At 40.7% G+C, this 16,377-nt stretch overlaps 1 protein-coding gene across 2 annotated transcripts in view; it reads left to right on the forward strand.

The window, feature by feature from the left end:
* homer3b (homer scaffold protein 3b) overlaps positions 1 to 16,377 on the forward strand; it is a 56,216-nt gene that overhangs the window by 6,571 nt on the left and 33,268 nt on the right. The gene's annotated exons all lie outside the window — the stretch shown is intronic.

Consider the following 16,377-nt stretch of genomic DNA (forward strand, 5'->3'; position numbering starts at 1 on the left):
TCAGCCGATGGCCAATCAGCACGTACATTCTGTGCCTGCGTGAGATGAAATAACTCTCCACGCCAGCAGGTAGTGGTAGTCTGTATTTGTCATTCAAAAAGGGAAACCAGAAGACCGAGGACAGCGTATATACAAGCCGTTGTTATGATACATCCATGAAACAAAGTGGCGTTTGCCGATCATTTCATTTCATTCCAGATGGCCATGTCGTTGTGAAAATATCCGTGTACTGCAATGATCAGATGAGATGAAGATAAAAAATGAGAAGACCCTTCTGTGTTTCTCCTCTTGACTTAACTCGTTGGCTTGCTTTCTTCACATCCGTTTCTCTTCTCATGCATTGATTCATTTAAACTGAACCACCAATCAGAGTGATTTTTCTCACCGATGGGCTCCACTGCCGTTGAATCAGCCGAAAAACCTCCAATACGGCAGACTAGAGCCGACGGTGCGAGACACACCGTGAAAACTAGGCCGATGTACGCTCACTGGCGGCCCCAAACTGTTTGACGGCCGGCCGTTGGCTTGGTGTGTCAGGGCCTTAACTCGGAAACACATAAGACAGTTTAAGAATAACCACTTGTTACAGCTGTTGAAATGCAGCATTACAGTATATGTGGATTGGTAGGTCTCAATCATCTATCTACATAATTAGGAATCATATGGGAGGATGATGATATTGCCGTCCATATCACCTCATTTACTGTTGAAATCAGCCTCCTTCTGCAGCCCAGCGGCAGTCTAAAGTTTGGTTTCAGCGGGAACATAATCAGTTAATCTGCAGCCATAACGCCATAAAAGCTGTTAAGCGTGTGCGTCCTCCCACTGGCCAAGGAGAAACCAGCTGCTCTGTGGGGAGAAGCGCTTTTTAATTGCTGTTTTTGAGAGGTCTGCAATTGCATGAGTAAACAGTCATCTCGGCTCACTCTCTTTCTGTTCACTTCATTTCCCCGCGTTTTATTGGCATGAAAGTGATAACGGTGCCGCCGCGGGATGGAGATGAAAGATCATCTCTTTATCTGTGTTTCTCCCTGACCTTCATATCCTGAATACAGAAAACACTCCAGCTTTGTGTCACCTTCACAGTGTGAGACAGCAGTAAGTTATCAGTCAGAGAAGTTGACCTTCAGATAAGTGAAGTGCTTTCTTTTAATACAACCAGAGCTAAGTGTTTTGCCAGATGAAGGCAATAATCCTTTAAGTTTTCCAGTATAAAAAACGTTTGCAGAATATACACCGATCAGCCATAACATTAAGACCACTGACAGGTGAAGTGAATAACATGGATTATCTCGTTACAATGGCACCTGGCCGTGGGGGTGGATATATTAGGCAGCAAGTGAACATTTTGAACTTTGTGTTGGAAGCAGAAAAAATTGGCAAGCATAACGATGTGAGCGACTTTGACAAGGGCGACTGGGTCAGAGCATCTCCAAAACTGCAGCTCTTGTGGGATGTTCCCGGTCTGCAGTGGTCAGGACTTACCAAAAGTGGTCCAAGGAAGGAAAACCGGTGAACCGGCAAAGCTCATTGATGCACGTGGGGAGCGAAGGCTGGCTCGTGTTGTCACCCAATAGAAGAGCTACTGGAGCTCAAATTGCTGAAACAGTTAATGCTGGTTCTGATAGAAAGGTGTCAGAACACACACACAGTTTGTTGTGTATGTGGCTGCGTAGCCGCAGACCGGTCAGGGTGCCCATGCTGTCCTAATGTTATGGCTGATCGTGTATGTTGGGCTGTGTTTTGTGCTGCAGATATGTTGACTTATTGAGCAGCTTCAGTATGAGTTAGCATTTCCCCTCGCTGTGCTATTTTGGTATGTAGTTGTAGCGTGTCATGTTGCCAGACACTTTCACCAGCTGAGGAATGTGGACACGAGGCGGCTCACTCTCAGAGGTTGGAGGAAGCAGCCCCTTAAAGGAGAAATGCTTTGAGAGGAACAAAGAGAAACTGCCAAAAGAAAAGCAAAAAAAAAAAAACTTTCTGACTGTCAGTGCAGAGCCTGAAGTCCCCAGAGGCTGTAAAAACCACAGCAGAGTTCCAGTTTTGTGTCATCTTCATGCACAGATGGTGAAAAATGGTGCTCTGCTGGAGCACTCAGCTGACGCTCTCATTTAGACTGAATACAACTCTTTTTTTCTGGGCTTATGGGTCAACACGTGTTATTCAACCTGACAGGCTGAGACCGCTGTTCATGTCCCGTGTGAAACGTAGTCCTTTTTAGCCAAACCATTATGGTTCTTTACCAAACCTAACCCAGTAGTTTTGTTGCATTCTTGTTTTGTTTGTTTACAGCGTTCCGTGTTTAAAACTGCGACCGTAATCCAGGAGAAAATATATTTAACCTCAAAACGTATTTTGGTTATGCAGTTTAGTTGTATGGGAATGTCATTTTGTGGGAGACTGGCTTCCAGGAGCTGCGTCCATTCCAAGACCCCAGGAAGAGCGCCGGGCTGTGAAGCAAATTTTCATAGCAGCCAACTACAACTTCTGTGTCCGTCACGTGATGCCATTGGGCCCAAAAAGACTTTTTCTTATAGACTTACATTGGGAAAGAGACGTCTGTAACTCATAAATATGAGGTAAATAAACATCCCAGTATGAACACTTGAATAGCCCTTATTTTAATCATTAGGTCCTAAAAGTTGTAAAATGCACCAATAGCTGATACCAGAGTTATTTCCCTTCCTCTGTTCATGTGAATGAAACCCAGACCGAGGCTGGAGCGAGGGCTGGGAGGCGGTGTTAAAGGAAACGCTAGTGCGCCTGCTTCATGGGCCCAATTAATGCGGAAAATCGCCGGATGATCCGGGTACTTTATCACTCGGCAGTTGAGCCATTTTGGCTTCATGCGCCACTGAGCAACTCTTATAGTAATGAACGGGAGCCCGCCTCCAACGCTGTATCCAGTTCTCTTTATACTTCCATGGTCTGTTCTCTTCACGGCGAGCTGTGCTGTGACCACACACTTAACCGCTCCACTGACGTGTGTTCTGCTCCAGCAGGGGACCCCAAACTTCCCTTTCCCGGGCAACATTAACCAGCTCTGACTGGGGGATCTCGAGGCGTTCCCAGGCCAGTGTGGAGATATAATCTCTCCTCCTAGTCCTGGGTGTTCCCTGTGGCCTCCTCCCAGCTGGTCGTTCCTGGAACACGTCCCTAGGGAGGCACCCAGGGGGCATCCTTACCAGATGATAGAATTTACAATGTTATACAACAGGGAGAAGCAGCAACTCCTCATATTTCGAGAAGCTGGAAGTAGCAAGGTTTGACTTGTCATTTGACAAATCGATTTATTCACAAATTATTTCAGATCTACATTATTCTCAGGAAAAATCCTTCTTGATGTTGGATTAAGATTATGAGCATCAAAACTGAACAATCAGTTATTTTTTCAATGGAAGTGATTGATTGCTTTTCTGGCACGGGAAATAATCAGCCAATCACAATCAGTGATTCATTTAGTTTCCTCTTCCCCAAAACATGCTCTTGGGTCTAAATCTGTGTTTACACAATGCAGTGAAATTCACAGAAATGTAAAAGACAAAATTTTGTTCTGATAAATACGTATGAAAAATGAGAGAAGATTGCATGATATAGGAACAATACTACACAATTATCGTCACTGATAATTTCCATGAAACTAACAGTGCTTGCTTTAACCCTCACTGAACCTCTTGGCAATCTCCCCCCTCATCAGATCTCCTGCAGTTTTTCTGATTTGCTGTTTCTAGTGTGAACATTCAGTTTTTAAGTACAACCAATAGGATCTTTGGCATGCAAGTTTTCCAGCTTCGCCCTCCCCCCAGGCTATTTACAACCCGCAGAGCTTACAGAACTCCATTATATGCAGTTTTGAGGAGTATTTTCTCAACTACAGAAGCGAATAGTTGGACCTGACTGCAGAACCAGACAGGAGGGGGCGGCTTCACAGATTCAGGGTGCTGAATGGGTGCTGAGGTTGAGAGGAGAGCAGAGCAGTGAGAGGGGATTAGAAAGTGGTGACTCGGGGCGAAGACACACAGCATAACTTAAGAAATACATTGAGCATCATTTGAGTCATAAACTCATCAAAGTTGAGATATCAGCATGAAAATATGAGAATATTTAAAGTTGGATTTTTAATCTCATCCAATTAAAATTACTAATAATGTTAGGGATGACGCGAATGCTTCGAGCTTCGACCGTTGCCATGGTAATCGACCTCCAAATCAGTATTTTAATGCTTTGTTTGGGGTTTTATATATATATATATATATATATATATATGAAATAAGGAATGATCTCACAATATTATTCATTATATGTATTCAACATTAATTATTATTAGTTATTCTCAGAGGGTTATCACTGTTTGTTGTGTGTAAAGGTGTGTGTGCGTACAGTAGTGTGGCACTGTCCCGAAACTTTGAATACCTTCGAATATTTCTCACCGAAGCCCAAAAAATGGTATTCATTTATTTTAAATGATACTCATTGTATAGGTATTGTTTAGTTTGTATATTATATGTAGATATGTACTGTTAGAGCTGAGGGCATTGCTGAGGAGCACTTCAGCACTGTGTGGTGGGTTGAAAGTGTCAGTTGTTGTGCTGACTTGATCCTTTTTAAAGACTGTCCCACTGTGAAGTCGGCCTTTATGCACACTTTCCATAAGCCTGTACCTCTGCAGACTTTGCCGAGGGAAAAACTGACAATGCTTTTTAAATAAAGACAGAAAAACCTTTCTATTTAGATTTTAGATAACAAAAATGCAGCTTGCATCAGAGGTCTCCATGGGCCCACCTGGCCTTACTCAGTTGCCAATTATATTTAGTCTAATCAGGTCAGGAAGGCTCCCGTTGTGTTGCCAGGCACACTCGATATCAGCTCTGATAAAGTGGCGTGTCATTAGGAGAAAGTGTATTTTTCCGAGGCAGACGGTGTGAACTGTGAACTGCAGGGAAAATTACACTCAGATTTTTTGTTCATTATTTGGCACATAATGCTGCTGCCAGCGTTGGTGCTCTATCTCTCTGTGTGTTTGGGTCTGTTCTGGTTGGATCAGGTCTAATTATCCCCAGATCTGTTTGGATTGGGTCTGACTGTCCTCGTGTCCCTGTTGGATTGGGACTTTCTTTTAAAGGAACCATGTGTAGGATCTGGCAGTATCTAGCAGTGAGGTTTCAGATTACAACTTTTCCCGTGTGCAAAGCGTGTAGGATTGCTATGGTGGCCAACGTGAAAATGGGAATGTCCCTCTCTAGAGCCAGTTGTCGTAAGAGTAGAGTATGTAGAGTGTGTGTGTACGTGGGAAGTGAGTGGTGAAGCAAGAGAGAGAGAGAGAGCGGCAGCGAGTAACTTTGTCAACTCCAGCCCAAATAGGAAAAGATAAGTGTTTGGTTTGTCGGTTCTGGGCTACTGTAGAAACATGGCGGTGCAACATGACGGACTCCGTGAAGAGGACCCGCTCCCTGTTTAGATATGAAGGGCTCATTCTAAGCTAACGAAAACACTTAAAAAAATATTTATCCATGTTGGTGTCAGGTAGGTTTTGCAAGGGCTCGTTTCAGAGCAGGTCCAAAATATTTAAACCCATGAAGACTAGACATGCAATGATTAATCGATAATTTGATCAATAGATAATTAATTGGCAACTATTTTGATAATTGGTTAATCCTTTAAGTAATTTTTCAACAAACGTGCCAAAATTCCCCAGTTCCAGCTTCTGGTTTTGTTGCTTTTCTCTAGAGCTGCAACGATTAATCGATTAGTTGTCAACTATTAAATTAATTACCAACTATTTTGATAATTGATTAATTAGTTTTAGTCTTTTTTTTAAGAAAAAAAACGTCCAAATTCTTTGAATCCAGCTTCTTAAATGTGAATAAACTGAATATCTTTGACTTGTGGACAAAACAAAAAACATTTTCTGACATCTTATACACCAAAGAACTAATCGATTAGTCAAGAAAATAATCGACAATGAAAATAATCGTTAGTTGCGGCCCTAGTTTTCTCTGTTTCATATCACAACAAAACTCAAAAATATTTAATTTAGACAGTTGATCAGATAAAAAAATTTGAAGACGTTACTCTGGGCTTTAGGAAACCGTGATTTCATGATTAATCGAGAAAGAAATCGTCAGATTAATCAATAATGAAAATGATTGTAAGTTGCAGCCTTTATAACGACCTCCTGATATCATTAAATGCCATTGGCTAATGGCTCATTTGGGTGTACGCCACTCCTAAATCTGATATGTTCAACTTGACCTTGAAGTTGAAACAAATCGTTCTATTTATACAATAAAACAGTAAAGAGGATTTATCATTGGCATCCTTTCCATGTGTAGATTCAAACTAATGGTCTGGATTTAGCTGAACTCAGTATGTGTCTTTCCTACATCCCTGTCAGTTTCTATCTATATGAGATGTGATTGCTATTCCAGAGGAGGTAATGAACTGTTATCAGAGATGTCCGAGCAGTAATTGTAAACTGAGCATGCAGTGAATGCAGCCTCGTAGGTCAGAGGAAGTGTATTAAAGCCTCCTTGTTTTCTGATGGCTCCCTGTAGAAAGCTCCGCATCGTACTGTCTGTCTTCCAGCTCGTCCAGATGGAGCGTTCATACAAGCCCCTCTGTTTATGGCCTTTGCTGCTGGCAGCAGCCAAATACTGTTTGTAATATTACCCTGAGAGGAATTATTTCATCTGTATGGATGTGAAGCTGAGAAAGAGCTTGCACGCTCAGCAGAAGCCTTTCCAGGAGGGCTGTTTGTTCGGCTCGGTCCGACATTTCATCAGATCCTTCATCCTTTATGTAACCTCGAAAATCATCTGAATGCTTCATGCCAATTAATTTATCATGAGGGCGGAGTGTAGCTGACGGCCTCAGGGCTGCGTGCCTCCGCCTCGATCTGGTGTCATTGCTGTGTGCTTGGAAGGGGTATGCAGAGGACGGTTAGTGGATTAAAGAAACTTCAGTCATCAGCTCAGACTCGGCTGCTTTACTCTCCCATTCTCCGACAATGGCAGGATATCAAAGAAAGTTTTTTTAAGGCAAACTCTCAGAAGTTTTTATTGAGGGAAAGTGTAGTTTTAAATCCGTCACTTGGCAGCACATCAAAATCATCAGACGATCCCACGGCGACGGCCCCCTGCGACAGTCTGCTGCAGACTTGTGTGGTGCATGAATACAATGATGAGCAGAAGTGGAGAAAAATGTCCCAGAGAGGCATGAAAAGCTGTTTTGCCCGTAGAGGTTTGAGCCACACTCGAGGATTCAGCCCGTTTCCCCCGGTGGCCTGCCGACCTGGGCTCAGATCCCAGCGGAGCTTTCTCTCCTGTGTCTCCAGGTTTTACCAGTCTGTCCTTTTCTGTCTCCTCCTCTCTGACCCTGAAAACAAATAACAAAAGTCCCAAGGAGAGCTAGCTGTTCGCCTTAAATGAGGAAGTGGCTGTTCTTTTAGAGTTTCCCAAACAAAACAGCTCTGTAAAGCTTCTCCGGTAACTCACAGTGGTTTTAGCACATCTCTAGTTTAGGCACTATTGCCACACACATTTTTTAAATGTTTTGTCATTTGAGCCAGTATTCCCACGAGAGAGAGAGAGTAGAAATTAGAGAGAAAATTATTTTGATAATTAACTAATCATTTAAGTAATTTGTCCCGGCCGCTCAGTTGTATTCTCAGGATATTCTGCTTTTCTTCTGTCTGGTGTGACGTGATTAACTGAAGATCTTTGAGTTTCGGAGTGTGTGTTTGCCCCCGGGAAAATTGTGACTGACATTTTCACTATTTTCTGACAATTTATAGACTAGAAGCAAAATGATTGTATTGAGAAAATAATTGACATATTCATTAGGGCTGTCAATCGATTAGAAAATATAATCACGATTAATTTGACTTGCGCCAAACTGCATGTGATTATCATAAAGTGGGCATGTCTGTAAAGGGGAGACTCGTGGGTACCCATAGAACCCATTTTCATTCACATATCTTGAGGTCAGAGGTCAAGGGACCCCTTTGAAAATGACCATGACATTTTTTCTTCTACAAAATTTAGACACTGCCGGTCTGGCCGCGCACGCTTTTAGTGCATGTAAGTGTGTCCCACTGGCTAGCTCACGGCCGCAGCTCTGCACTGCGCTCATACGGCGTTACAGCCCATAACTGTGGAAGCGTAGCACCCACCCTCTGGTTCCCTCTCAGGTAAACACTGTTAACTCTGTCAGCGAAGAACTCTGTAAAAACTTGCAAAAACACTTGCGAGACTCGCTGCCCGACGACCCATCCTAACCTTAATTAGTTGAGATCAAGGCCTAACCTTACTGTAACTACTAACTACACGAGGTCAGTGCCTAACCTCAACCATTTCACGAGAGTTTCCCAAACTCGCTGGTTCCCCCTCAAGACACAATCATTTTTACTCTGCCACATTTGTCTGAGTGCTGTAGTAACTAGTTACTTTGCACATTGAGATTTTACACACAAAAGATATTTAAAAAAAATAAATATATAACTTAATAAAATATGATGCATTATTCTCTATTAAACTACCAAACAACGTTCATGGTAATATTAGGTAATGAGGCCTTACAGATCGAAACGTTGCCAGATAAAGAGAAATAAACAGTTTATTTGGAGCCCAACAGAGTGCAGACCTTCTTTGTGCCCTGATCTTAAAGGGCGGCTCCATTTATTTATTTATTTTTTTAGGTTTATATATCATTCAGTAGCTTCCCAGTGGCGTTCCTTATGTATTCAAATCCAAACATTCAAATTTTGCTCAAAGTATGAATGTTTTAGCATCAAAATGCTGTTTTCCCTTCAAGCCCTTCAAGCTCTTCTAAAAACTTTTTCCCACGTGAGACTTGACGTAGGTTTCTGCATGATGACGCTGCTACATATACAGTATATACTGTAATACATCCTGTACTTAGATGGCGGTTGGCATCTCCCAGACAGCACGTTAGTTCAGATCCGAAAGTCACACAATAACACAGACAAACTAACCGATCGATGCAGCGATAGACCAGCAACTACCATGTTCTCAGAGGTAAAATGACTGTTTTAGTAAATGGAGTCTGGTCGGGTGGCTTTGACGATGGCAATATAACATCTTCATGTCCCTGTTGGGTCTGATATCAAGGTAAAGCTGTGAAAATATTCTAAATATAGCATACTCTTAAACTGATATTGATTTTTTTTAGTCGGCTAAAATACGTTTTTCTGCTGTTCCCGTCCACAGCCGATTTACCTCGCCGTCAGGCCTTTCCAACGGGGAACTGAAGCCGTTATATCGCTCTCCTCAAAGCCACCAAACTACGTTCACAAAAACAAATTTTAGCAGATGGACCCGTCCTTTAAGTAATGATCCAATAATATGTCTGTATTAGGTTTTTCTTTTTTTTTACTTTTGATTTTGCTCATATTTTATGCGTTTCTGTGCATAAAATGTTGACTTTAATTGTAATTGACCATTTTTATATGGTGATATTGCACAGCCAGTGGAGGTATTCAGATCATATCTTCATCTTTTATCCGACATAAATCTGGTAACTCGTCGTCCTGTGGGTTTAAATATGTTGATCTGATTCTAGTTAACATCTGTCTGAATGTTTTAATGACAGCTCTTCAGGTTGTCAGATGTGAGTAGCTCTCTCCTAACCAGTCATGCAGGGTTTGACACTCACAACATCTGATTTGATTAAGGGCTACACCGTTTCATGTTAGTTGGATCAGGTGTGTGTAAAGTACCACATCAGACTCCACTCCTCTCCACTGCTCTGCATCAGGTTAGACAAGTCTTCTGTGGCTGCCAAGCTGCTGTGCGGTGTTTGCTCTCCGTCACCTCAGGAGGGATTTAATCCAGTTTTAATCTGCTCATATCATCAAACCTCGACGTGATGCATCCTGTCTGAGCTGATTAGCATGACAGGCTTTTCACAGAGCAACGTCGAGACGGGCCAAATGAATGACGGGACACTAATTTCTGTGTGATCCGCTGTGACGGCTGGGAGCTGATGAGCAGTCAGTCATCGTTTCTCATCAAAATGAGAATATGATAGAAGGGAAATCCTGACAGAAGCTGTTTTACTTTGATGTTAATTCTTATTTCATTTTGGTTTTATTGCCTTAAACGTCCTGGTTATCAGTCACTCAGCCACATGATTAGTTTTATCGAGCATAATTAATAAGTACTTTCATGGTGCTGTTAATTTGATTCATGTCTGACGTTTTACCTCCTGACAGTGAGATGAATGTCGAGGTTTACCACAAACCTCAGATCAAACTCTCCTTCCTGAAAAGCTTTGTTACAATATCCTGAGCACTTGTTTGTCTTTCTTAACCTTAAGAAGCATGGCCGGCTCTATCTCAGTCTCTTTGCTGTTTTGCCACAACATATTTCCACTTGATAAATTGTTGCTAAAATGGCCGACCTCAAGGGTAAGGGCACAAGGGCTGTTAAAGGTGATAGAGATGATAACTCAGACACTGAGATGCTCAAGCTGGGGAATTTGATGCATTGATTGAATGTTTGGAAGCGACAGCCACGTTGCCCTACAGATGCCCTGTCTCTAAAGACCCAGAAAGGTCGACTGTTGCACCGCCTTTGTCTTGGCCATAAAGTTGCACTTGAACACACCGCAAAGACTACAGTCAACGGCAAACTACCACGTACGTCCTGCGCCTGCGTGAGATGAAATAACTCTCCACACCAGCAGGTGGCAGTAGTCTCTATTTGTCATTCAAAAAGGGAAACCGGAAGATCGAGGACGGCGGATATGTAGCCATTTTTATGATACGTATATGAAACAAAGCGGCGTTTGCCGACCATTTTCACACCACTCTCACTCACCACTTAGCTTCATTCCAGATGACCATGTTGTTGTGAAAATACGCGTGTATTGAATGATCAGATGAAGATGAAAAATGAGAAGAGCCTTCTGTGTTTTTCCTCTTGACGCTTTCCTCATTTCCGTTTCACTGATTTGCTTAAGCTGAACAGCCAATCAGAGTGATTTCTCTCACCGACGGCTTCCACCACCGATTCAACATGCTGAAACCAAAAAGCCTCCAAGACGGGCAGATTAGAGCTGACGGTGCAGGACACACCGCAAAAACTAGGGCCACAGACGCTCACCGACGGCCAACCATCGGCTTGGTGTGTCAGGGCTTAACAGTGTTTGCTTATTGTCTTTGTCAGGATGCAGATTTAACTCTAAAGGCCCTGTCACACCAAGCCGATGGTCGGCCATTGGACAGTTTGGGGCCGTCGGTCCGTCCGTCCGCCTGTGTCTGTGTTTTTTTCAGCATGTTGAATCGGCGGCAGAGCCTGTGAGAGAAATCACTCTGATTGACTGTTCAGCTTCAACGAATCAGTGCACGAGAAGAGAAACGGACGTGAGGCGACGCAGCTGGTGGCCTTCAAGACCGCTATTTTTTTTTATGTCAGCTTGGTGTGTCTCTAGCTTTAGATTATTTCTACCTGTACCCTCTGCACAATTATGCCCACAAGAATCTTAAGTGGCTGCATTAAACGCCAAAGGGAACCAAATAAAACCTGTTTTCTTCTGGCCAAGTGATGGACTGTCGCCAACTTTGTTGCTAAATTAATGGCTTTTTAATCTGCTGCAACTTTATTTATTAAAAGTGACGGTTTTGCAGTGGCAACGTTTTCCATAGAGAACAAGTGAACTATCCAAAGCATTTAGGCCACAAGGTTGTTAGGCTGTAAACAATTAACATCACATTTCAGCCTTCTTCTGGTTTCTCTCAGTGACCTGTAAACTGACATCTAACTGTTTTCTTTCGCTGCTATAATAGCAACAACTGTATTGCAACAGCATTACGTTCATTGCAGCACCATTAACATTTAAAAGAACAGTTTGGAAAGGGTCAGCACTGAACGCCTCCCTGTTGACGGCTGTGCTAGCTGCTGATCTTTTCACTCATTTTTACTGGCAGACACTTTGGCTTATTATATACGGAAAAGGACAGGCCTAAATAAAAACATTATTGCTTCAGTCCATTGAATTGTCTTAGTTAGTCATGACAGAGAGCCAGTATACCCAGTAGCGGGACACTGGAACTGGAACGTAGCCATAATTTATGTTATTGATTACACCTTTATTGCTTAATATGTAAAAAATACCTGCTGTGAAAAAATCCATAGAAAGAGCTCACATGGCTTAAAGCAACGTTCGTGTTGGCAGCTCTGAACTAATCAGGCTGACGTCCAGTGAAGTAGCACCAGGCTAAATTAATACAGTCAGTCAAAGACATAATAAGCCAAGCTAGTTAGTCCAGTTTGTTGTCCTATTTACTTTTTAGATCACACACACCCTTTGAGGTTAATTTAACAAATCACTTTTTTTTATTATTAAAAGAATGCTTGTGCGCTCTGATTAAACTTTACCTAAAAATGTTCATGTTAAATCATTCATGTGGCAGCAACCGAATAACAGTACTTATCTAACTCCTGTGAGAAACTGAAAGAGTAGTTATCAGAATATTTGAATTGAAACAAAACCAATAAATCAAATCCGAAGAGCCAAGTGTATCACAAATTAGAGACTTAGTATTTTGCAATAAGGGGGCAACTAACGATTATTTTCATTGTTGATTAATCTGTCGATTATTTTCCCGATTATTCGATTAGTTGTTTGGTCTATAAAATGGTGAAAATGTCGATCAGTGTTTCCCAAAGCTCAAGATGACGTTTTCAAATGTCTTGTTTTGTCCACAACTCAAAGATATTCAGTTTACTGTCAAAGAGGAGTAAAGAAACCAGAAAATATTCACATTTAAGAAGCTGCAATCAAAGAATTTAGACTTTTTTTCTCTTAAAAATTCAAACCGATTAATCAATTATCAAAATAGCTGGCGATTCATTTAATAGTTGACACCTAATTGATTAATCGCTGCAGCTCTAGTAGTTATTGGAATATTTGAATTGAAACAAAACCAATAAATCAAATCCTAGGAGCCAAGTTTATCATAAATTAGAGACTTAGTAGTTTGCTCTATATGTCTGTCATTTTTGTCCAGTGACTCCACGTTGTTCGGTCCACTTAGACCCACATTTGTATCATCAATCACTCATATTTCTTGCATCTCTTGCTTCTGCTCTCCTGACACCAAAATCTGCCTCCTTGGCTGCGCTGCTATTGTCTATTGTCAATTGTAGCTTCAGTAATCTGTGTTGAAACAATAAGGGCTTTTGTTTGTATGCAAATGTTCAGTAATTCCAGTGGGAACAATGCTTCATATAGACAGTGCTGACCTATATAAATGGCTATTTCTCTTGCTTAGACAAAGAACAGAGCCTCCCCCCTGCACACATTATCCTCATTAATGTCTCTATGTAATTGACTTGCAATGGGAACGGCTCATTGCATACATTGACATTATGCAAACTCTATTAGCTGTGTAATGTTGCATGAATTCACCGCGTAGTCCCTCATCGTCCTGTGGGCCTCTATCCACTAGTTAGTCCCCACAGCGAGTGGATGGCTCTTCAAAGAGAGCAGGATGGCTAATTGGACTGCTAGCGGATAGCAAATCTTCAGTTTCATTTGCACCGATAGCCTCATTACACCAGGAGAACATCAGTGACCTCGAGGTTCCTGAAAAACACAATCACATCGGGGGTATTTTTGTCCCTATTAATAGCTTTATCCACCATCGTTGTACACTCAGTGGGAGAGTGGGGTCCCCAAAGTGCCGAACAAGTCAATGGTTCGCACTCAAACAGATGAACAAGATGAGAATGATATTCAGTTTTATGTTAATGATGGTTACAGATGTTTTAGCCTTTTGGCTTTGATCAGTGTACTAATGGGCTTCCCTTGTGTGATATTTCCATTTTCCAAGTATTGCATAGCTCATAAGGATAATTGTGAATGCATTGTTGCTGTCATTATTTCATAAAGCAGCACATGAGCTTATTAGCGAGCTTATTAACTGAAATGTTTTCCTTTTTCAGAAAAATTATACTGTTCAAAAATAATTCCTATAGGTGGTATATTTATGCACTTCCTTTAAATAAAATGAACAAAGCAAACATTATGGGAGTTAATTGACCTAAGATTTCAGAGAGCACAAAACAAATTCTGAGCTCTACAGAATCCACTTTGAGGCTGAAATCCTGATCACGTTTCAGAGACTCACATTTGTTTTTGTAACAAACCTGGTAGCTGTATCTGCATGCCTATATTTTGCCAAACGAGTATCTTTTTTGTCTGGTCTTGATATGAGATCAGTTTGTTTATTGTGCAGGTCTGACACTTCAGAAACACAAACAGCGTTGACTAGTTCTTCAGTTCATTTAGTTTTTTAGGTCAACAAATTTGATCTCTGGTAAACACAATATTTAAAGTGGTGCTTTTATGTGATTCTTTGTGGAGAAACTCAGTTTTACAGATCTGTCGATTAGATCAACTTATCTATTAGGAGACAAAATCATATGAATGTTAGTCGACTAAGAATTTCTTTTGTCGAGGACAGCCCTAATTTATTTGTCGAGGTTTTCAGATATCTGCTGAATGGAAGTTGTGGTGCTCAAGAGCATTGAAATTTACATTTCACCAATGTCCCAGTAATGCAAGATTATCCACAGATTGGGTCTGAACAGTTTTTAGTTCTTTAATCATATGCCAAATGTAAAAAGTGATGTAAATTCTGAATTATCACATTAACGAGAAAATGACATGTTGCTGTTGAGTTTTACAAAAGTCACTTTTTGAATTCTTTCAACAGATTTGTGTTGTTTAAGTGTGAGATCATACAGGAAGTTTCAGTGACAGAAAACCTCCACAAATAAAAAACATAATTAATTTAACTAGAGGTAAAAGAAGTTGTTATTTGGTTTAGTCTGAACTAACCCTTTCATATCCGTGTATAGTAATGATGGATATAGTTTGCATTAGACTGGAATGACTGGCTCATCTTTATATTCGGAGGCCCTGAGGTGAGTTTCTCCACAGAGAAACTGGCAAGAGTGTCACATGCAGGCAGATTAATGCCTCTTAAAAATCAGGAGTGTAAAACTCGACCTCAGGCTCACCTCACTGTTTGTGGAAGAGCTGAGTGACAAATGAAGAGTTCAGGCAGAAGAGAGATTTATTCACCTCCTTTTAAAAAAGTGACACGCGCTGTTACAAAATGATTAATAGCACAACATTTAAACAAATGAGGTGCTCTCCAAAAGGCATGTCCGTAATGTTTTCATTTGTTCTCTTAGTATAAATCTTTTATATATTAAATCTGGTCCGTTTTCTCAAACCAGGAGTTCAGTTATTTCTTTTCTTCACTATAAAATAAAGGTAGAAATTTACTTCCAAAACTGTCACTTAAGCAAGTTTCAGTGTAAAAAAAAAAAAGGTATTTTTATAGAGAAGACTTCAGCTGGGAGATTACTACTGCAATAATGCCGGCGTGTGCTCATGGGACAATAATAACACAAACTAATGGAAAACAACACTACTAAATGCAATAAGGATAAGCAAAATAATAAAAATACAACATGGAAAGAGCCGAATGTTTCCTTGATTTCCGGCTCGTCCATAATGAGAGTCTTGCCACTTTTACCACGCCTATAAACATGTAAAAAATAATAAAGATGTGACTAAATAACATAGAAAATGACACATAAATTACATCAACAAAAGCTCATGACTCAAACCTCAGTTAAATACTACAGTCAGGGTAACAAAAATCTGCTGTCAAAAATGAATGTGTAAATATTTATCAGTTTATGAAATCTTGTTCATACAGCAGTTGTATGTATGTTTGTACATTAGCATGTGCTTTGATATTTTGTTATTATATACTTGTTTGTATGAAGTGACTGTCTGAGGAGGGTGGGAGGCTTGGTACTGTACATTGCAGGGCTGAGCGATATGAAGAAAATCAAATATGACGATATTTTTGACCAAATACTTCAATATCAATACTGCGACGATATTTTAGGGTTGAATATTTGGTGCTTTTACAAAATATTTACAAAATGATTTGATAGATAATCATCAGTAATGGGGATATAATGACTAAATGGGTAAAGGGAAATAATAGAACAGTTTGGTAAATTCAGAAAATTACATCACTTCACTGTAATACAACCTTTAAAACCAAGAAAAGACAACACTTATGCCATATTGTGATATCCAAAATTTAAGACAATATCTAGTCTCTTATCACAATATCAATATTTTTCCTAGCCTTAGGACATTGAACAGCTGAAAAGTGTTTTTTCTGTTTACTCCCCTTATGCAAATGCAATGAATCAATATGTATTGCAGAGAAAGCAGCTAACACTAAACACACAGCTGAGTGCTGTAAACAGAGACAGCTTTAGATAACAGAAACCCTCTTCTTCTGCAGTCTATGGCCTT

The sequence above is a fragment of the Sebastes umbrosus genome, chromosome 5, assembly GCF_015220745.1.
Source record: "Sebastes umbrosus isolate fSebUmb1 chromosome 5, fSebUmb1.pri, whole genome shotgun sequence".
NCBI lineage: Eukaryota > Metazoa > Chordata > Actinopteri > Perciformes > Sebastidae > Sebastes > Sebastes umbrosus.